At 42.2% G+C, this 22,369-nt stretch overlaps 2 long non-coding RNA genes across 2 annotated transcripts in view; both read right to left on the reverse strand.

Annotated features, from left to right (window-relative positions):
* LOC117353622 overlaps positions 1-15,774 on the reverse strand; it is a 54,939-nt gene extending 39,165 nt beyond the window's left edge. Inside the window, exons 1-2 of the long non-coding RNA XR_004537990.1 lie at positions 10,781-15,774; positions 10,507-10,659 (exon numbers count right to left, since the gene is read on the reverse strand). This is a non-coding gene — a long non-coding RNA (uncharacterized LOC117353622). The remainder of the gene's footprint in view (positions 1-10,506; positions 10,660-10,780) is intronic.
* Positions 15,775-19,697: 3,923 nt separating this feature from the next.
* On the reverse strand, positions 19,698-20,881 carry LOC117353623. Its single transcript, XR_004537991.1, has 2 exons — positions 20,058-20,881; positions 19,698-19,982 (listed from the first exon to the last, which is right to left on the reverse strand). It is a non-coding gene; the product is annotated as an uncharacterized LOC117353623 (long non-coding RNA).
* Between the last annotated feature and the right edge of the window lie 1,488 nt (positions 20,882-22,369).

Here is a 22,369-nt window from a genome sequence, read left to right on the forward strand (position 1 = left end):
CAGGATCCCCTGCTGGTTTGGGGAGGGGTGGAGCAGTGCTCCCATGCTCCGTTGGAGGGTCCCGATGGAGTGCTGGTATCGGTGCGGGCACTGTGTCCTTATAGCAGGATCCCCTGCTGGTTTGGGGAGGGGTGGAGCAGTGCTCCCACACTCCGTTGAAGGGCCCCGATGGAGTGCTGGTATTGGTGTGGGCACTGTGTCCTTTTAGCAGGATCCCCTGCTGGTTCGGGGAAGGGCAGAGCAGTGCTCCCATGCTCCGTTGGAGGACCCCGATGGATCTTGCTACCCCTATAAATATATATAAAGTGACTGTTGTGGCTCTGGTAGAGAAGGTGAAGCAGTCAGGTGCACAGGTGGTATTCTTGTTAATCCTCCCTGTCATGAGTAAAGGCTAGGGCAGAGGAGCTCACATCCTGGAGATGAATGCATGGCTGTGCGTTTCAACTTCCTGGACTATGGGATGATTTTTCAAGGGCTGTTGAGCAGGGATGATGTGCATCTATCAAGGAAATGAAGAAGTGTCTTCAGTTAACACACTGGCTAACCTACTGAAGAGAGCTTTAAACTAGAATCATTGGGGCAGGGTGATCAAAGCCCCCAAGTGAGTATAAGCCGTCAGGTAAGTGAACCATTAAATATCTCTACACAAATGGGAAAAGGGGGCTATGTCCTAAAAGCACTATATACTTATGTTCAAAGTATGGGAAACAATATTCTGGATCTAGAGGTTGTGATGGAAGAAGATGAGTTGGATTTAGTGGTGATCACAGAGACATGGTTCATTGAAAAACCATGACTAGGATATAGTTACACCAGGCTATAATCTGTTTAGGAAGAAAAGGAGAGTGAGTGGTGTTATATGTTAAAGATCATATTAAAGTCACACAATTGTAGGGAAAGGAAGAGGCACTGTAGGTCAATCTGGAAAGAGGGAATGGAAAATGTACTTATATTGGTGTGATATAAGAACATAAGAACATAAGAAATTGCCCCCGCTGAGTCAGACCAGAGGTCCATCTTGCTCAGCGGTCCGCTCCCGCGGCGGCCCATCAGGCCTAGTGCCTGAACAGTGGTCCCTGATTAATTTTGTAACCTACCTCTAATCCCATCCCTATAATCTACCTTTACTCTTATCTGTACCCCTCAATCCCTTTGTCTTCCAAGTACCTATCCAAAGCTTCTTTGAACCCCTGTAGCGTGCTCCTGTTTATCACATCCTCTGGTAGCAAGTTCCATGTATCCACCACCCTCTGTGTGAAAAAGAACTTCCTGGCGTTTGTTCTAAACCTCTCCCCTTTCAATTTCTCTGAGTGCCCCCTTGTACTTATTGATCCCCTTAATTTGAAAAATCTGTCCCTGTCTATTTTTTTCTATGCCCTTCATGATCTTGAAGGTTTCTATCATGTCTCCTCTAAGTCTCCGCTTTTTCAGGGAGAAAAGCCCTAGCTTTTTCAGTCTGTCAGTATATGAGAGGTCCTCCATGCCCTTTATTAGCTTAGTTGCTCTTCTCTGGATCCTCTCAAGTACCTCCATGTCCTTCTTGAGGTACGGCGACCAGAACTGAACACAGTACTCCAGGTGCGGGCGCACCATAGCACGATACAGTGGCAGGATGACTTCCTTTGTCCTGGTCGTGATACCCTTCTTAATGATACCCAACATTCTGTTTGCTTTCCTTGAGGCCATAGCACACTGCGCCGACGCCTTCAATGTTGTGTCTACCATCACTCCCAGGTCTCTTTCAAGGTCGCTCACCCCTAGCGCTGATCCCCCCATTTTGTAAGTGAACATAGGGTTTTTTTTCCCTAAATGCATGACCTTGCATTTCCCTATGTTGAAACTCATTTGCCACTTTTTGGCCCATTTTTCCAGTGTTGTCAGATCTTTTTGGAGATCTTCGCAGTCCTCCATGTTATTGACCTTGCGATATAGTTTGGTGTCATCCGCAAATTTAATAACCTCGCATTTTGTTCCTGCCTCCAGGTCGTTAATGAATATATTGAATAGGAGCGGTCCCAGCACCGACCCCTGTGGAACTCCGCTCGTGACCCATTGCCAGTCTGAGTAATGTCCCTTTACTCCAACCCTCTGTTTCCTGTCCGCCAGCCAGTTTTTGATCCATCGGTGGACCTCCCCTTGCACCCCATGGTTCCATAGCTTCCTTAGTAGTCTTTCGTGTGGCACCTTGTCGAAGGCTTTTTGGAAGTCAAGGTAAATGATATCTATGGATTCCCCTTTATCCACCTGGCTGGTTACCCCCTCAAAGAAGTATAATAAGTTCGTGAGGCATGACCTGCCCTTGCAGAAGCCATGCTGGCTCGACTTTAGCTGCCCATAGTTGTCGATGTGTTCCCAGATGCTGTCTTTAATCAGTGCTTCCATCATCTTTCCCGGGACCGAGGTCAAGCTCACCGGCCTGTAGTTTCCTGGGTCTCCCCTTGAGCCTTTCTTGAAGATGGGCGTGACATTTGCTATTTTCCAGTCTTCCGGAATCTCTCCAGTTTTTAGGGATAGGTTTCATATTTGTCGAAGTGGCTCAGCTATTTCGTTTCTTAGTTACTTGAGTACCCTTGGGTGAATGCCATCCGGACCTGGTGATTTGTCGCTCTTTAGCCTGTCTATCTGCCTGAGGACATCCACCTTGCTCACCTCTAGCTGGACCAGATTTTCATCCTGCTCTCCTTTTACGATCTCCTCGGGCTCCGGAATGTTGGTTGTGTCCTCCCTCGTGAAAACTGACGTGAAGAACTTATTTAGCCTGTCAGCTATCTCCTTTTTCTCTTTTACCACTCCCTTTCTGTCCCCATCATCCAAGGGTCCCACTTCCTCCCTTGCTGGTTGCTTCCCCTTAACGTATCTGAATAATGATTTGAAGTTTGTTGCTTCCCCTGCCAGTCTCTCTTCATATTCTTTTTTTGCTTTCCTTACCACTCGATGACACTCCTTTTGGTGTTTTTTGTGTTCCTTTTGTTTCTCCTCTGTTTTGTCCTTTTTCCATTTTTTGAATGATATACAGGCCTTCTTCACATACAGAAGAAGTAGACAGAGATTTAATATTAGACATTCAGAATGTAGCTGTAAAAAGGGAAATATTACTAATAAGGGGATTTTAACAAGCCAGATGTTAATTGGGGTATCCCTATTGTGGGGTCTTGTAGAAGTAAGGTTGGTAATGGAACCCACATGATATGGAGCCATACTGAACATAGTACTTACAAATGGGGAAGTGTTTCTGATGTTACTGTGGGTGATCATCTGGGATCCAGCAATCACTGTGGTTTAATATTAAGACAGGTGCAGAGAGGGCTTATTTAAAAGTAAAGGTTCTAGACTTTTAAAAAATTAACTTTGTTTATATGGAAGATTATATCAAGGAATTGTTGTCTTGATGGGAAGATCTGGAAGAAATAGGAAAGCAGTAGGCAAAACTGAAAGGAGCTATTGTAAGGGCAACAAACCATTTTGTAAGGAAAGTAAGTAAAAGTGGAAAAGAAGGACACATTGTTTCTCAAATGTAGTAACTGAGAAGGTAAGGAAAGAGGTTAGCTTTCATTAACTACATAAGATCACAGAAAGGCAAAAATATCTGGAAAAGTTAAGCTAGGCTGGTCGAGTAGTCAGGAAATCAAAGATGCAAATGGAAGAAAAAATAGCCTATAATAAAATGGGGGGGACAAGGCACTTTTAAGATATATTATTGATAGGAAGAAGTGCAAAGGTCACATTGTGAGACTCAATGGTGAAGGGGAGAGATGTGTAGAAGCTGATAAAGATAAGACTGAAATGCTTTATAAATATTTCTGTTATGTGTTCACAGCTGAAGTTCTGGGAGCAGGACCACAGAAGACAAATGCAAATAGGGATGGAGGAGTGGTAGACCCTGATCAATTTTCAGAGGATTGTGTTCATGAGGAGGTAGCTAAACTAAACTAAAATGAGGGGGCTGGATAGAAACATAGAATATGATGGCAGAAAAGGGACGACGGCCCAACAAGTCTGCCCAGTCATGATCCCTTCCACCCTCAAGAAACTATCCTCTATTATACCTCTGTAGCGACCCCACATTGTTTGTCCCATCATCTCTTGAAGTCGAGCATGCTACTAGCCTCGACTACCTGACGTGGAAGACCATTCCATATATCAATCACCCTTTCGGTAAAAAAGTATTTCCTGATGTCCCCATGAAATCTCCCCCCCCTAAGTTTTAGCGGATGTCCTCTTGTTACCGTGGGACCCGTAAGAGTGAAGATTTCCTCCTTCTCCTCGATGTGGCCCGTTATGTTTCTATCATGTCTCCCCTTTCTCTGCGCTCCTCGAGCAGACTGCTCAGACGCTCTTCATACAAAAGATCTTTAAGTCCTGAGACCATCCTTGTGGCCATTCTCTGAACTGACTCAAATCTCTTCACATCCTTTTGGTAATGTGGCCTCCAAAACTGGACACAGTACTCCAGATGCGGTCTCACCATGGATCTGTATAATGGCAATATAACTTTGGGTTTTCGGCTGATAAAGCTTCTTCTGATGCAGCCAAGCATTTGTCTAGCCTTTGTTGAGGCTTTCTCCACCTGATTTGCAGCCTTCATGTCTTCACGAATGATTACTCCCAAGTCCCTTTCTACTTCAGTTTTTGTTAAATATTCTCCATTTAGAGTGTATTGTATGTAGTGCAAGGATTCCCACTGCCAAGATGCATCACCTTACATTTATTTGTATTAAAGTTTAGTTGCCAAGTACTGGACCATTGTTCTAGCAAAAGTAGGTCTTGTTCCATAGTGTTTTGCATGGTTGCACTGTAAGATTCAGTTGCCCTGCCCACAATGTTGCATAGTTTAGCATCGTCGGCAAATAACGCAATTTTGCCTTGATGTTCTTGAGTCACATCCCTTACAAAGATATTGGGCCCAAGTCCGAGACCTGCGGCACTCCACTGCTCACTTTTGACGATTTTGAGAGAGTACCGTTTACCATCACCCTTTGAAGTCTATCGCTAAGCCAGTCTTCTACCCATGCAGTCAACGTTCCTCCTAGTCCCATCGCTTTCATCTTGTTCAATAACCTGCGGTGCGGAACACTATCAAAAGCTTTGCTAAAGTCCAAGGACACGATGTCAAGGGACTCTCCCTCATCCAGCTTTTTTGTTATCTAGTCAAAGAAGCTTATCAAGTTGGATTGACAAGACCTTCCTTTTGTAAAACCATGTTGGTGGGGGTCCCTTAATTTTTCCTCATCCAGAAACGTGTCTAATCTGTTTTTGATCATTGTCTCCATTAGTTTACACACTATTGAAGTGAGACTTCCTGGTCTGTAATTCTCAGCCTCTGACCTGCATCCCTTTTTGTGAAGAGGAATATGGTTGGCGATTTCAAGTCCAAGGGAACTCTTCCCTTGCTAAGGGATAAATTGAAAATCTCGGCTAACGGCTCCGCCAGGACATCCCTCAATTCTTGAAGCACTCTGGGGTGTAAATTATCCGGACCCAAAGCTTTATTGATCTTTAATTTTGTCAGTTCTTGGTAGACACTGCCCAAGGTAAATTCAAAGTCCTGGAATGGATCCTTCAAGCTCCCCATTGTCTGTAGCTGAGGTCCAGATCCCGGTGCTTCACAAGTGAATACTGAGCAGAAGTAGTTATTTAGCAGTTCTGCTTTGTCTGCATCCGAGTCTGCAAAGTTACCGTCGGGTTTTTTTATGCGTCCGATGCCGCTTGTGTTCTTCTTCCTGTCGCTGACGTACTTTCATCCGGAGTTTGGCCTCCCTGACTGATGTTTTAACTTTCCTAGCTTTCAACATATAGGTTTCTTTTGCTTCCGGTAGTTGTGACAGTTTGTAGGTCACGAAAGCTTTTTTCTTTTGCTTTACTAGTTCTGAAATCTCCTCGGAGAACCACTGTGGTTTAATTATTCTGCGCCGCTTGCTCACGGTTTTTACATATATGTTGGTTGCTTCATGTAGGGTTGATTTCAGGGTCGACCATAGTACCTCAACACTGTCTGATGTGTATTGCTCTTGGAGTTTTTTGTGAACATAGTCTCCCATGCTTTGAAAATCGGTTCTTTTAAAGTTAAGGACCTTAGTTGATGTATTTGATCTAGTGGCTCCTTTCTTCAGCTGGTCGCTGGAACCCAAGGTTTCTCTCACCACTATTTCTGTGACGCTGTCTCCGTTGGTGAGTAACAGGTCCAGGATTGCCCGATCCTTGGTGGGTTCTAGTACCAACTGCTTGAGGCTTGCTCCATTCATGGAGTCTAGTAGCCTCTTGCTGCCACTGTTTGTAGCGGTAAGTTTGTCCCAGTCCACATCGGGCATATTGAAGTCTCCCACCAGCACTGTGTCCCCATGCAGTGTGATATTCTCAATGTCTTCGATTAGTCCGTTGTCCACATCATCCCCTTGCCTTGGTGGCCTATATACAACACCAAGATACAGGCATTTATTAATGCCCCTGGCAAGGTTCACCCAAAGGGATTCCCCTTTATATTTGATGTCTGTGATTTTAGTAACCTTAATGTCTTCCCTTATGTATAGAGCTATTCCTCCTCCTGATTTGCTATCCCTGTCACGATGGAGTAAGTTGTATCCTGGTATAACCATGTCCCATCAGAGGGTATTGAAATAACTAAGGAAAGTTCTAGCATCTCTGCTGGATAACATTTTTAATGCCTCTCTAGAATCGGGAGTGGTACCAGAGGACTGGAGAAGGGCGGATATGGTCCTTCTCCACAAAAGTGGAAGTACAGTAAGGAAGAAATAAGGAACTACAAGCCAGTAAGTCTGACTTCTGTGGTAAATAAATTAATGAAAACACTTTTAAAACAGAGAATAGTGATGTTTCTGGAATCCAATGAATCCTGAGGCAACATGGATTTACTAGAGGTAGGTCTTAGAGAAATCTGATCAATTTCTTTGACTGAGTGATCAGAGAATTGGATAGAGGGAGTGCGCTAGATATTGTGTATTTAGATTTTAGCAAAGCTTTTGACAGTGTTCCACACAGGTATCTAATAAATAAACTGTGTGGCCTTGGGATGGGCCCCAAAGTGACAAACTGGATTGAGTGGAAGGTGACAAGGTAGTGGTAAATAGAAATTGCTCCGAGAAAAGTAATGTAACCAGTGGTGTGCTTCAAGGTTCAGTTCTTGGGCCTGTTCTTTTTAACATTTATGTAAATAATATTGCTGAAGGACTGTCAGGTATAATCATACCATATAATTTCTTAACTATATCTCGCAAATTTCTACAAGGATTCATGGTGGATTACAATAAGATATGATGGAGTTCCATCATAATTACAGTGGGGATCAAAAGTTTGTGAACACCCAGTCAGAAGTTATAGATCTAGCAAGTGTGCTAAGGAAACTAAGGGGCTCATAATTGAAAGAGAAATACGTCCAAAAACCGGCCTGTCGGCACTTGGACGAACATTGTCAAAATATGTCCAAGTGCCGATAATAAAAACGGGTTTTGGACATATTTCTAAATGACCTAGGCCTTCATAGTGCCGCTGAATGACAAAAGCTAAACTGGGCAGTTCAGGAAGAGTATCGAGGGCAGGAGCTGGGCGGGACGTGGGCCGGTTTAGACTTACTCGTAGAGCCTGGCATAGGAAAGCCTAGTCGTCCAGCACAGAGGCGGCTTAAGCCATCTTGAGGGTGGGTTAGGGACTCATAGAGAGGAGGACCCATGCCCATAAACCCCTGTAATCACTTCATTGATACTTAAACATGTGAACTCCCCCTATACACCCCCAAAACCCTTTTTTACTGGCATATAAGTGGCTCCTGCAGCCATAAGGGCTATTAGGGTGGTAGATAAGTGGGTCTAGGGGATTTTGGAGGTGGTTGGGGGGGCTCACCATGACCTATAAGGGAGGTCAGGAAGGGGACGGAAAGAGGAATGAAGCGCAAGGGAAAATAGCGAGGAAGGGAAAATGCCAGGACTTGAACTGCATGTACACTAATGCGAGGAGCCTAAAGAACAAAATGGGGGAATTAGAAGTCATGGCAAATAGTGAGAGCCTAGATATCATAGGGATCACGGAAACATGGTGGAACAAGGAAAACAAATGGGACATAGTACTGCCAGGGTACAAATTCTACCAAAAAGACAGGACTTATCAGAAAGGAGGAGGAATAGCATTATACATAAGGGGCACCATTCACTTGACCAGTGTGGGCACAGCAGCGGCAAATGACCAACTGGAGTCATTGTGGGTTAAAATACCGGGAAGAAACGGATCCAAGATAAAGATGGGACTGTTCTACCGTCCACCTGGGCAAACTGAAGCATGGGACACAGAAATGGTAGCCGAGCTAAAGAGGGAATGCAAGAACGCTCTCACCATAGTTATGGGAGATTTCAACTATCCCGGGATAACTGGTGTCTTGGAAATTCAAAATGTACAAAGGAAATGGAGTTCCTGGAAGCCGTTCAGGACTGCTTCATGGAACAACTTGTCAGGGCACCAGCGAGAGGGTCAGCAATTCTGGATCTGATCCTCAACGGGCTGAAAGGACCTGCAAAAGGAGTGGAAGTAATGGGACCATTAGGAAACAGTGACCACAACATGATTCTGTTCCAAGTGGAAGTAGGATTACCAAAGGGAAAGAGAACCAAGGCAACAATGTTTAACTTCAAGAAAGGGAACTATAATGCCATGAGACAAATGGTGAGGAAGAAGCTCAGAAACAGCTCCAAGGAAGCTCAGACTGTGGAGCAAGCTTGGTCCCTATTCAAGGACACGGTAAACAAGGCGCAAAACCTGTATATACCCAGATTTAGCTTCAATGTGGAGAAATGTAAGGATGTAAAAAGAATCAGACTAAAGACCCGGCATGAATAATTAATGAAGTAAAGAAAGTGATAGGAGACAAGAAAAAATCATTTTGGAAGTGGAAAAAGGACAACGGGGATGAAGTGCAAAGTTATCAAGTTCGCGGATGACACAAAATTCTCCAGCAGAGTCAGAACTATTGAGGAATGCAAAGAACTGCAGAGTGACCTGAACAAACTGAGTGAGTGGGCAAAAAGATGGCAGATGAGCTTCAATGTGGAGAAATGTAACGATGTAAAAAGAATCAGACTAAAGACCCGGCATGAATAATCAATGAAGTAAAGAAAGTGATAGGAGACAAGAAAAAATCATTTCGGAAGTGGAAAAAGGACAAAACTGAAGGAAATTGGAAAGAGCACAGGAAGCATCAGAAAGAATGTCACCGAGTGGTCAGAAAGCCAAGAAAGAATACGAGGAGAGACTAGCCAAGGAAGCAAGAGACTTTAAACCATTTTTCCGATATGTGAAAGGGAAGCAGCCAGCGAGGGAGGAGGTGGGACCTCTGGATGAGGGAGACAGGAAGGGAGTGGTAAAAGAGGAAAAAGAGGTGGCTGATAGACTAAACAAGTTCTTCTCATCGGTCTTTACGAAAGAAGACATATCCAACGTGCCGGAACCAGAAAAAATCTTCAAGGGGGATCAAGAGGGAAAATTATCATGCATGGAAGTAAGCCTCGAAGACGTTCTCAGGCAGATAGATTAAAAACTGACAAATCTCCGGGCCCAGACGGGATTCACCCGAGAATACTGAAAGAGCTCAGAGATGAAATGGCGGAGTTACTGTGGCATATTTGCAACCTATCCTTGAGAACAGGGGTAATCCCGAAGGACTGGAGGATAGCGAATGTTACACCGATCTTCATAAAAGGTTCGAGAGACGTCCCGAGGAACTATAGACCGGTGAGCTTGACCTCAGTTCCGGGGAAGATGGTCGAATCACTGATCAGGGAAGTTATCAATGAGCATATAGAAAAAAATAATCTGATGAGAACAAGCCAGCATGGTTTCTGTAAAGGACGATCATGCCAAATGAATCTACTGCATTTCTTTGAGGGGATAAGCAAACAATTGGACCAAGGTGACCCCATAGACATCGTATATCTGGATTTCCAAAAAGCCTTCGACAAGGTACCCCATGAGCGCCTACTGAAGAAACTGTGGAGTTTGCCTGTGTTGCTTATATACATAACTAATAATATTTTGTGGTATTTACTAATAATTTCTCTATTAATTTTTATTTCTAATAATTACTTATTAAATAACTATGAACTGTAACCAAACGCACAGTAATTGTATTTCCAGCCAATATTAATTGAGATTTCTGATGTTTTTGGATACAAATGTGTTTTCTTTTAAAATTTATTATATTTTAGTTAGTTTTTTTTTTTTTGCAGAAATATGCCAAAAATGGAGCAGAACTCAGTCCTGAAACCCGGGCACAGGTTACTGCTTTATGAAATGAAGGTCTCTCATATTGCAGAATTGCATCATCATTGAAAATTTCACTTGGAGTAGTGCATGCTATGTTTGAACGTGTGAAAGATATTGGATCCTTTCGTTCCAGACAACGGAGTGGTTGTCCTCGTGCATCAACCAGCTGGCATAATCGTAAAATTGTAATGACTGCAAAGTTATCTCCTCTTTTTAATGCCACCCGACTCCGTTCTCACTTACCATCTCACCTTCAGAACCTGAGCAGATGGACAATTTGTCGCAGATTGTTTGATGGTGGTCTGAAGTCATGTCATCCAGCAAAAAAACCTTCTTTGTCTGCCAAGAGCATTGCCAATCTTCTTCAGTTGTGCATTAAATACAGAATCTGGAAGTCTGCAGATTGAGAGAAAGTGATGTTTAGTGATGAAGCCACCTTCACTCAATTTAAGAATTACACTGGGAGGGTTTGGAGACCTGCAAAACAAAGGTACATTGCAAAATATATGGTGCTTACAGTAAAGCAGTGTGAAAAAGTGATGGCTTGGGGTGCAATTTTGGCACATGGACAAGCTGGAATCTGGATGATGCCTAGAAACACAACCATGATGGGACCAGTTTACCTGCAGGTTTATAAAAACAAGTTACCAGTATTCATGTCCATACATGGTTCCAATCATTTTCAGCATGATGGAACACCATGCCATTTAACTAAAGCAGTTAAAGCATGGATAGCATCATCTGGATATCATTTATTGGCTCCATGGCCTGGAAACTCTCCCGATCTCAATCCAATCGAGAATGCATGGGTGATAATGAAGAGAGCTGTGGTTGACATGAATCCAACATCACTAGAAGATCTGGAGAACAAAATAAAACAGGTGTGGAAAACTCAGATCACACTGGAATACTGCCAGCAGCTATGTCATTCGATGCCTGCCCGAATCCAAGCTGTACTCGATAATAAAGGACAACACTCAAAATACTGAAAAAAGGCTTTAACAGTCACAAACTTTGCTTATTTGTATTAATTTTGGACTAGTCAACATTTTTGTGCGTGTACTTCATTAAAAAATGTTTCTTGGATTGTTTGTTTGTACCTCTGAGTGTTTCTTGCACTAAAATTTGCACAGAATAGTGGCGTTCACAAACTTTTGCTCCTCACTGTATAGTAAGATTCTGGATTTACAATTGGATGGTGATCATGAATGACAGAGAGAAAAGATATGTTTTTTAACATTTTCATGAAATGGCTTTAGGATGAAGTCTGTTGTAAATGCAATGGCAGGTTGTTCCAGGTTTGGGGGGCCCTGAAATTCGAAGGTGGTCTCGAACAGTATTTTCTGATGAACTTGATGGGGAGCAGGTAAAGTCAGATTAAAGCTTTGTATTGTTTTGAAGTTGTTGAATGAACAGATTACTTTAATGTCAGATATTAGTCCCTGTGAGTTTTCTCCATACATGGCCTCATGGACCATACAAGCAATCTTAAACTGAGTTCTTTTCTTTATTGGGAACCAGTGTAGCTCTCTCAATAGTGGGCTTGCCCTCTCATAGTGATTTAACCAAAAGATTAATCTGGCTGACATATTATGGAGTTGTTGCAGTCTTTTGTATTCTTACACAATAAGTACATGTATATATATATAAACCACTTTGAACATGTAACCACAAAAAAGTGGTATAAAAGTCCCATTCCCTTTCTATTTCCTTTCTCAGAGATACCAGAGTACAGAGAGTTGCAGTAATCTAAGTAAAGGAGTAGAGCTGCTTGAACAATTTTCCTAAAGCTAATCTGACTTAAGACAGGTCTAATTGCTTGTTTTTCTTTTTACCAAGGAATCTATTTGGGTTTCAAAGTTTAGGTAGGAGTCCAGAAAGATGCCCAGTATTTCTAGCTTATTATTATCAAGGTTAGATGTGTATTCCTGATTATATCTGGCACAATATCGACCTTTGAGTCAATGTACTCTGTTCTATATTTTATTCTTGTTAAAAGCTGTGTTGTACTACTATTAATTATTTCTGGAGTAATAGCAGATGTACGCAGCTCTGTACAGAGTCACAAAGGAGACAGTCCCTGCTGAAATGAGCTTACAATCTAAATAATCAAGACAAACAGGATGCCAGGTGCGTCTGATAGCGCTATAGAAATAATTAATAGTAGTAGTACAGTTAGAAGGGAAACTGCTGGCTAAGGTGGTGAGTAGAGGGGAGTAGGTTTATGAGTTGTTGCTATATGACCTGTCGACTACAACTGCCTTAAACAGGTGTAATCCTATCAAGGTTAAACAGAAAATCTGTAACCACTTCATCATTCAGCTTCCTAGTTATCTGCCTCCACTATTTTTATTACTATAGTTTATAGTAAACCAACCTTTATAGTCTTAACCTTTATGAGAGGTTAGGTGATTTAGCGCTAGTTCAGCAGTGAGCAGTGGTTCTAATTCAATAAAGGCTGTTAGAGTTTGAGGGGGTATAAGGGGTTAGAAACTAAAGATTTAAAGATCCTATACTTTCTCCTTCTCATTCAGTCATCCCCTCTCTTCTTCTGTGCACGTCACCCACGTCAAAGCAGCAGGTGCCCCCTCACCCATAGCTTCTTCTTCCTTCTCTTGTTTTCCACTGGAGACATCAACCCCAATCCTGGTCCCCCCCAACTAACTCCCAACCCTACTCTTATGGTTCACCTTACTCCTACAGGCCAACCTGCAACATCATCAACCTTATTTCTATTCCTCTCCTCCCTGACTTCTTGTGCCTTATGGAATACCTGCTCCGTTCCCAATAAGCTTGCCTCCATACATGACCTCTTCATCTCTCGATCTCTCCACTTGCTCGCACTAACAGAGACTTGGATCTTCCCTGATGACTGTACCTCAGCTGATGCCCTATGTCATGGAGGCTACCTTTTCTCCCATACACCTCACCTGGTTGGTCAAGGAGGAGGCATGGGGCTAATTCTCTCACCCTCTTGCAGTTTTCAACCCTTTCTCCCACCACTATCTTAATGTTCTTCCTCCTCTGAAGTCCATTCCATCCATTGTTTTGCTTCTCTACCACTCCAAGTAGCAGTCATCTACCGAACCACCGATACGTCCAACTCTTCCTTCCTCACAGACTTTGACTCCTAGCTCTCCTCCTTCCTCGAGCTCTCATCCCCTTTTATCATCCTTGGTGACTTTAATATCCATGTCGATGACCCCTATGACTCCTTCGCCTCTAAGTTCCTTGCTCTAACATCCTCATACAACCTCCTGCTGTGCTCCACCACTCCTACACACCAGAAAGGACATTTCCTAGACCTAATTCTATCCTCCAACTGTTCTATCACCAAATTCTGCAATGTCACCCTTCTCCTCTCTGACCATCACCTGTAAATATTCACTATTCATCATCCTACCCCCTAGATCCAATCACCACCAACACATTCAGGAACTTTCAGGCTATTGACCCCAGAGCACTCCACTGCTATCTCATCCCTCTCCTCAACTACTATATCACAAAATACTATCATTGAAGCCGTCCTCTCATACAATACTATTCTCTCCTGTGCTCTAGATACCATTGCTCCTCCAATCTCATGTCCTGTTAGGCATGCCAGACCCCAGCCCTGGCTCACCCTCCACATCCGCTACCTGCACTCATGTGCCCATTAAGCTGAACGTCTCTGGCTTAAATCCCATGTGCCCACTGATTTCATACACTTCAAATACTTCAAATTCATGCTGACATCATTCCAGTCTGCCTTCTTGCTGGCCAAACAAGAATACTATATCCACTTAACCACTTCTCTTCACTCCAATCCTTGCCGTCTCTTTACCACACTAAACTCCCTACTCAAAGCAACCTCACCGCCTATCCCCCCTTCAATTTCTCTCCAATGGCAAAGTTCTTCTACAATAAGATTCAGAAGATTCACCTTGAGCTCTCAACTAGGCTGCTTACTCCTCCACTCCTTCCATCTGCCCCTTCTACTAAACTCTCCTCAACATCTGCTACCTTCTCCTCGTTCTCTGAGATCACTGAGGAGGAAACCACACATTTTCTCTCATTCTCCAAACCCACTATATGCTCCTCTGATCTGATTCCCACTCACCTACTCGGTGCTATCTCGCAGAGAGGCAGGGAGGGATCCCTGACAGCGGCTTCAGCAGGGAACGGGCAGGGAGAGATCCCCCGGCAGTGGAAATGGCCTGGCCGTGTATACCCAACAAGCGGCCAGCGTACCCCCAAGGGTACGCATACCATGTGTTGAGAAACACTGTTATAGACTTGACAAAACATGACTATTTGGTTGGTAAGAGGTAGCTGAAGATATGATCAAGATACACCTCTCCTTATGCATTTCCTTTGACTCCCTATCTATTATAGGTTCAAATTTATTTTTGGTGTCGGTACATAAGATAGATTGTGAGCCTGCTGGGACAGATAGGGAAAAAATTCTCAAGTACCTGAATAAATTCATGTAAACCGTTCTGAGCTCCCCTGGGAGAATGGTATAGAAAATTGAATATATTAAAAAAATAATAATAAGGCATTTCACACAGTTGCCAGTGCTGCTTATTTTTCACATTCTGGCCAGATCTCTAAGATCCTAGCTAGAACTGAAATTTTCATTGCCTCTTGGTGGTCATGCCTGGTAGATGTCTACCTGCCAGAGTGTTTTCTTTTGGCTTGTCCCTACTATGTGGAATGCCTTGTCTAATTTTGTTAGGATATAGGATTCCCTGCAGAAATTTAAATCTGTGCTGAAATACCTATTTTGTAAGCATTCAGAAAGTTCAACTTACGTAGCTGGGTGAGTTGGGGGCTTTCCTGAAGGTGCCTTTGAGGTAGATATGATTGTAATCCGAGGTTTATTGTCTGCTGTTTTGTATATGTCTTTTTTGTTCTATCCTATCTTAATGGATTGTTTATCAATTGCAATATGGTTATTATTTTATTGTAAACTACTTTGAACTATTTTAGTTTATGCAATATATCAAATTTAATAAACTATAGTGGTCAAAAATGTGCTCCCTTCCCTCTGCCCTCCAAATAGTCCAACTCCACTCCCAAACACTCCCATAAAGATTATCCCCCTCTCCGGAACTATCTCCTCTCCTACAGAGATCAGCCCTGCTCCTGAACCCTCCTTACTCATGGGGAGGGTTTGAAAAAACAGACAAACAGATCCACTTATGCAGGTCCCAGTCAATATTCAAGCAGAACCACAACACCATGATTGATGTTTAAAAAATGTGATGAGCATCAGGTTTCAATTTTGATCTGTCTGTTTCTAACAAAAAGTAAAGAGCTTCAGTCTCTATTTAAAATTTTCTGAAATTTTGCACATCCATGAACTAAAATAGTTTCAGTTTTACAATATCTAACACTTCTCTTTCAAGCTATAAAATAAACTTTACATTAGTGATTTTTATTCCGCTTGTACCTTGCGGTTCAAAGCGGATTACATAAGAAGAGAACTGGACATTTCCAGGATGATACATGACAATAGAGAATACAGTTTGAGGATAGAGACTTAATAACAGAATGATAGTAAAGACTTAATAACATCGGAAGATGTTTTGGACGGCAGTGTTTTGGTTTCTTGGGGGATGGGGTGAGGGAGGTTAGGTAGATTGTATATGCTTTTTGAACAGCAGTGTTTTGATTTCTTTACGGAATGTCTTGAGGTCTGATGTTGTGGTTAACAATCTGGTGATGGAAGGTTCGAGTTTTGCAGCATGTGTTGCCAGGAGGCTATCATAAAGCTTTTTGCGGTGAGTACCCTTGAGTGGTGGGTATGTGAATGATGTCAGTGTTCTTCTTGTTCTGGTTGGAAGGTTACGGTTTAGGCGGTCATTTAGGTAGGTGGGTGCAGTACCGTTAATTACTTTGAAGAGTAGACAGTATAGTTTGAATTGAATTCTGGCTCGAATCGGTAGCCAGTGTGAGTCTAGGTAGGCATTGGTGATGTGGTCAAATTTTCCGAGTGAGTAAATTAGTCTAAGGGCTGTGTTCTGAACAGTTTGAAGTTTTTTGATCATGTTTGTGGGGCATGGTAGATAAAGGATATTGCAGTAGTCCACGAGACCCAGGCAAGCTGGAATAGGCTGGGTGAAAAATTGTTTGCTAGTGATTGATCTTTCTTCTTTTTCTCCCTCAATTACATGGGTGAGTTTAAAAAAAATATGTCTTGTCCCCCATAATTTTTTTTTTTTAGTTCGTCTTTTTATTGGAATTATAGGCAACAATACAGAAAAAGAAAACAATACTTATACATACATGTTTAACTCTACATCAGCAATGAGCAAATACAGCATAGCTAATATGAAGCATCACGGCAGGAAATTTCTGCAGATCAGCACGATCAGGGGAGCCAAATTCAGTTCTTGCCTGCAGCAGCGCAGCGATTCACTTAGGCAGCCTTGGGGCTTTTGCTGAGTTGTGGCAATGGTCAGACCCCACTTGGAATACTGCATCCAACATTGGTCTCCCTACCTAAAGAAAGATATAAAACTGCTGGAGAGGGTGCAGAGACGAGCAACTAAACTAGTGAAGGGTATGGAGAAACTGGAATATGAAGATCGACTTAAAACACTGGGATTGTTCTCCCTTGAGAAAAGGAGACTGCGTGGGGATATGATCGAGACCTTCAAAATACTGAAAGGAATCGACAAAATAGAGCAGAGAAGATTATTTACATTGTCCAATTTGACACGGACAAGAGGACATGGAATGAAGCTAAGGGGGGACAAGTTCAGGACTAATATCAGGAAGTTCTGCTTCACACAGAGAGTGGTTGACATCTGGAATACTCTCCCAGGGGAGATTATTGCGGAATCGACAGTCCTAGGCTTCAAAAGCAAACTAGATGCATATCTCCTTGAGACAGGCATATAAAGATATGGTTGGCTATAAAATAAGCCAGGTGTATACCTGGCAGGGCCTCCGCGTGTGCGGATCGCCGGACTTGATGGACCAAAGGTCTGATCCGGAGATGGCGCTTCTTATGTTCTTATGTTCTTATGTGGCTCGCCTCTGATTATGCAACTTCCTCTTTCCTCAGAGGCAGTGCGATCCATCAAAGGGCCCAAAGCTGCCTAAGTGAATCACTGCGCTGCAGCAGGCAAGTACTAAGAGCTACCGAGAGGGGAGCAGAGGGAAGGGGAGGAAGCCACTGTTGGAAGCTGGGAAGCTGCTGGACAAGGGAAAATAAAGAGAGAGCTGCTACTGGACCTGGAGGGAGAAGGAGAGATGCTGCTAGATAGGGGAGGAGAAAATAAGGAAGGAAACAGCAGGAGATTAGAGGAGGGGAAGATGTCAGGGTGGAATGGAGAGATCAGATGAGGGAAAGGGGAGAGAATGAGAAAGTAGAGAGAGATTGATGCTGGGAAGGGGGTCTGCAGAGAAATAAGGAGAGAGGGGGAAAGATGCTAGATCTGCTGTAGGAAAAATAAAAATAAAAAGAGCAGTGAAGCTGGAATGAATCATGTAATAAGGAGTGAGGGGGTGCAGGCTGGATGGAAAGGGGATAGGAGCATAGAAAGAAGGCAGATACCATATGGAAAGAGGAGAGGGCAGACAGTGAATGAAAGGGGCAAAAGCTGGATTGAAGAGACAGAGAGGGCAGACGCTGGAAGGAAGAGAGTGAAAAGAAGATGAAAACAGAAACCAGAAACAACAAAAGGTAGAAAAAAATAATTTTATTTCTATTTTGTGACTAGAATATATCAGATTTAAAATATGTATCCTGCTAGAGCTGGGGACTGCAAAACCCAGGTAGTGCTTCTTTAGCTTCTAGCTGGCTTAGGGCTCTCTCTGACCAGGGGCCAGTTGCTCTAGTTGCACTCCCCTAACACTATTCCTGTCATGTGTGACTGCGGTATTTTGTTAGCATGATAATTCTATGTAGCATTCTGTAATAATTTGGCTTATTCAGTTTTTTTGATAGTAGAGGGGATATATGTGAAGGGGAGGGGAGACAGGGGTTTTGTTGATCCTTGCTCTGTATTATTTGTATTTATAAAATGACAATTGTACAGAATATTGTTTCTTTTTATACTTTAATAAAATACGTTCAATATAAAATCATAACTATTTGAGGCTTGTGCGGATGGGATCAGATGGATTGCAGGGACTGAGCTCGCAGGGACGGGTCGGAGACAGGGTTTTTTATTTTAGTATTAGTAGTTTGCTGGTCCACAAAATAATTATTTTATTTCTGCCAGTTAATAGGTGTAAAAAGGTTGTAGAACACTGATATAGAGACAGTTGTGTTATGTGATTTTGGTTAAGAACCTTTTCAATGAGATAGTAGTGTATTTTTACTAATATCAATAGCATGTTACCATGTAATTGTATATTATATCCTTAATAAATATATGCAGGCACAATTTGTTACAGTTTATTAAGATTTTTGGCTATAGACAGACAAGCAGCCAAAAGAAAGATTTTTTCAAATGGCATATTTTTGCTTTCTTCTTGAGGCTGCAGGCTGTGGCCCTTTGTCTTTGAAAATTCTTGAGTCAAACATCAAGAAGCAGTGACAAAGGTTAGGGATGTTCCCCTGACATTTGGTGCCCAGACATCAGCCCGTGCAATTAAGGACTACCTTTCCAAGAGCCAGTAATTGAAAAGTGTGAACCACATGGGCCTCCAGTCAATAATGGTGTTAGCACTCAAATGACACATGCAACTCTCTGTGCTTGCCAATCCTTTGCTCTTTGCTTTTCACCTTTCATCCTTCTCAGCATTATGGCTTAATCCACTCTAATGAGGTGAGTGACACTGCTAAAATCCCCTAAAATACAATATAAACAACAAAAAAGGCAGCTAAACAGATCTCATATGTTACAAAGTAGGACCAGTGTGTTAAGAAAAATTAAATAATTTTTTCAACCTTTTTGAAATATAGATACCATGTCTTTTTCAGTGTTGAAAATTCCTGAGCTCTTACCAGCAACATAAGAAACCTGGTTGGAATTATATGTTTGCCATTAAAGACACATCCAGTCACAATGGTCATTGAGCTTAATGTTTTATATTACATGCTACTAAGTAGGTTTTCTCTTATCTGTCTGCCAATATTTCATGAATAAGTAAATATGAAGGGGAGGGTCTAATTTAAAACACCTTTTCAATGTCTGGAATTCAATGGTTCTTTATAATGGCCCCCTTTTATCAAAATCATATAAAACACTCACTTCCCACTTATATTCACATGCAAATACTATCCTATTTATACAGGAGTCGGCCTCAGTAACGGAGCCTACACGTAGTCGTAGTCAATGACTGGAGTATTCAGCGTAGTTTGTTTTCGCTCCTTTTTCTCCAATCATTGGCCATACTCCCGTATATTTATTATAAAATATCCAATTTATTCAAATTTAGTTATTTAGACAACTTCTAATAATTTAATCTCTAATTTATTTTTTATGTAAATTTTCTTTTTTTTATAATCTCACACTAAAAAGTTTTTCATATATGTCTAATGTCTTAACACACTCTCATTTTTACGTATATTTGCACTATTTCAGCTATAGAAAGACTACCATGTCGAAACTTTATCTTTTTTTCAATGATATATAGCAAAATGTATAATGAGTGCTATTCAGAGGTCACTTAGCTTTTTTATCAGCGCTTGTATTTCAAAGAAAGCCAACGTGGCCAACGTTTCGTGGGTAGCAGTTCAAACCCACTGCATCAGGGCCAAATATAAACGAAACAAGCCGCTGTAAATAGAACAACAGATTGTTAGATTACAATACTTATATTTAGAACTTATATCTTCATGAAATTTTACTTACTATTCTATCTCGTTTAGCAGCAGTCTTAGTATAACCACAAAATGGCGACAGCCTCAGTTTAAAAAACTTGGCAGCGTACTGACGTCAGTCTCAATCTCAACTTTCATTGGAGCATAGCTATCCATTCTATTCTTTAACCCGATCTTGTATTTGGAAAACATTGTAGAGCATAGCACAATTAGATTTAATAAAAATGTTGCCACTCAATTTGTTTATTTAAACCGTGCGGATACAATGTATCCAGCCGGTTAATCCAGCGCTGTTCATGCTGGGCAAGTATCCGACGGAAATTACCACCTCTGCTATCAGGTTTTACCACTTCTATAATGATAGCTTTTAGTGAGAAAAATTCATGTTTTTTAGCAATACAATGTCTTGCTAGTGGGGCCCCTTTTATCAAGCCATGTTAGGGTATTTTTTATTTCTGGCTGCTGTGGTAAAAGCTCCGATACTCATAGGAATTCTGAGTGTCAGAGTTTCAACCACAGCGGCCAACAATAATGAACCCTAATGCGGCTTGATAGAAGGTAGCCAATAATAATAATAAACCTTAACAACCTCTGAAAGGAGTGAATCCCAGAAATTCAAGACGTACTTAATTTAGGAAGAACGGTAGGAGAGGGAAGATATAACAGAGATGTTTAAATATCATAAATAATTTAGGTATTGCTAGCCAGCGCATGAAAGGAGCATTTATCAATAACGTGGAGAAAAAAAAGCATCAAGCTATATATCAGAGATGGCAATCAACAGTGATTTCAAGCCACTCGCTTCTTATAATTGGTGTAAAAAAACTCCACAAAATAATGCAAGTTTCTAATAGGGACTAAGGGGTCCTTTTACAAAGGCGCGGTAGCGGTTTAACGCACGGAACACCGCGTGTTAAACTGCCTGCCACGCTAGTACCTAATGCCTCCATTGATGAGGCGTTAGGATTTTAGGCTGCCACGGGGGTTAGCACGTGATGAAATGTCCGACGTGCTAACCCCCGTAGCGTGCCTTGATAAAAGGAGCCCTAAGCCCACCACTGTGCACAGGGTTTAAATGGAAAAATATATTTACTTAACTTCAAGTGTCAGCAACTCCTTCACATCAGCGTTGTTCTCATTTTGCATGGTGATCCCCGCTCTCACAAAATACAACGCATTCCTAGAGTGACCTCACACGCTGAAATGTTCAAGCTTCCGGAAAAGGCCTTTGTTTTGCCCAATTATGGCTGCATCAGGGAAAATTTTCAATAGAGAGTTTTTTAAAAATGAATCCAGCAACTACTCTCATGCACCATCGGCTCTGAGACACGCCACAGGACTCTAAAATAAGCCTTGCTCCACAGTTTCTGGGGATGTCATTTTCGGTGTGCTCCTCCAATACGTCATTTCAAAACTAGCTGATTAGAAGAACGCTCACCATTCTACCCTTTGGTTTAAACCCCTAGGCCAGATTGTATCACAGAAGAATATTCAACGCTGCTCATGCTGATAAAACAAACGTTTAATATTGCCTCTCCGTTGGGTTACAGGGATATGTTCAAGCACCTGCCACCTAAAGTCACTAAATTGATGGTTCTTTTCCACGCAACCTGCTTCTCGCGAGTGATATTACTCTGGTGCTCGAACAGGCACCCATTTTAAAGCCCCTCGCTGTGTGCCCAATGTAATATAGATCACATGAAGAGATCATAGCATATACAACTTCTCTGCTCTTTAGTGACTCCTATCTGACCTGCATTGCACCATACATACTCCCCCCAATTAGGTTCCCTCTCACTCTACTCACTGCCCCTCCCCTGAAGGCTAGGTTAACCCATCCCTCATACCTCTTAAGCAGATTCATTGCACATTTCAAAATTTATATCCCCACCCTTCTTGGCAAGGATCATATTTCTGCTCCCCCTTCCCAGAGCCCCAGATACTATTCATTTCTACAACTCACAGACTGAAATCCAATAGCAGTTCCACTTTCAGATCTGCTCCATAATCTGCATGCATTAACCCTGAAAGCTCTGCAATCAGTTGCTTCACAGCCCCTCAGGCCACATCTGCATGTTTTTCTTGCCCTCAGACTGAAAATGTCAAAGATCACATGCTGAGCAGGAAATTAGTGAACCCAAAAGTTCATATCAACCCACTGTGTGCCAGCCCACCTGCTAAACCTCTAGCAGTTACAGAGTAAGTGCTTAACTTAGGGAGCTGATTTAGCACTGTCTCTAGTGCCTTCTGAAAAAATGGAAATTAGTACCTCATTTAGTGGCAACAGCTTTGGTCAATGCCCCCCTCTTTTATTAATGGTGACTCCAGTACAACATTTCTCTT

The sequence above is a fragment of the Geotrypetes seraphini genome, chromosome 2 (assembly GCF_902459505.1).
Source record: "Geotrypetes seraphini chromosome 2, aGeoSer1.1, whole genome shotgun sequence".
In the NCBI taxonomy this organism is placed as follows: Eukaryota; Metazoa; Chordata; class Amphibia; order Gymnophiona; family Dermophiidae; genus Geotrypetes; species Geotrypetes seraphini.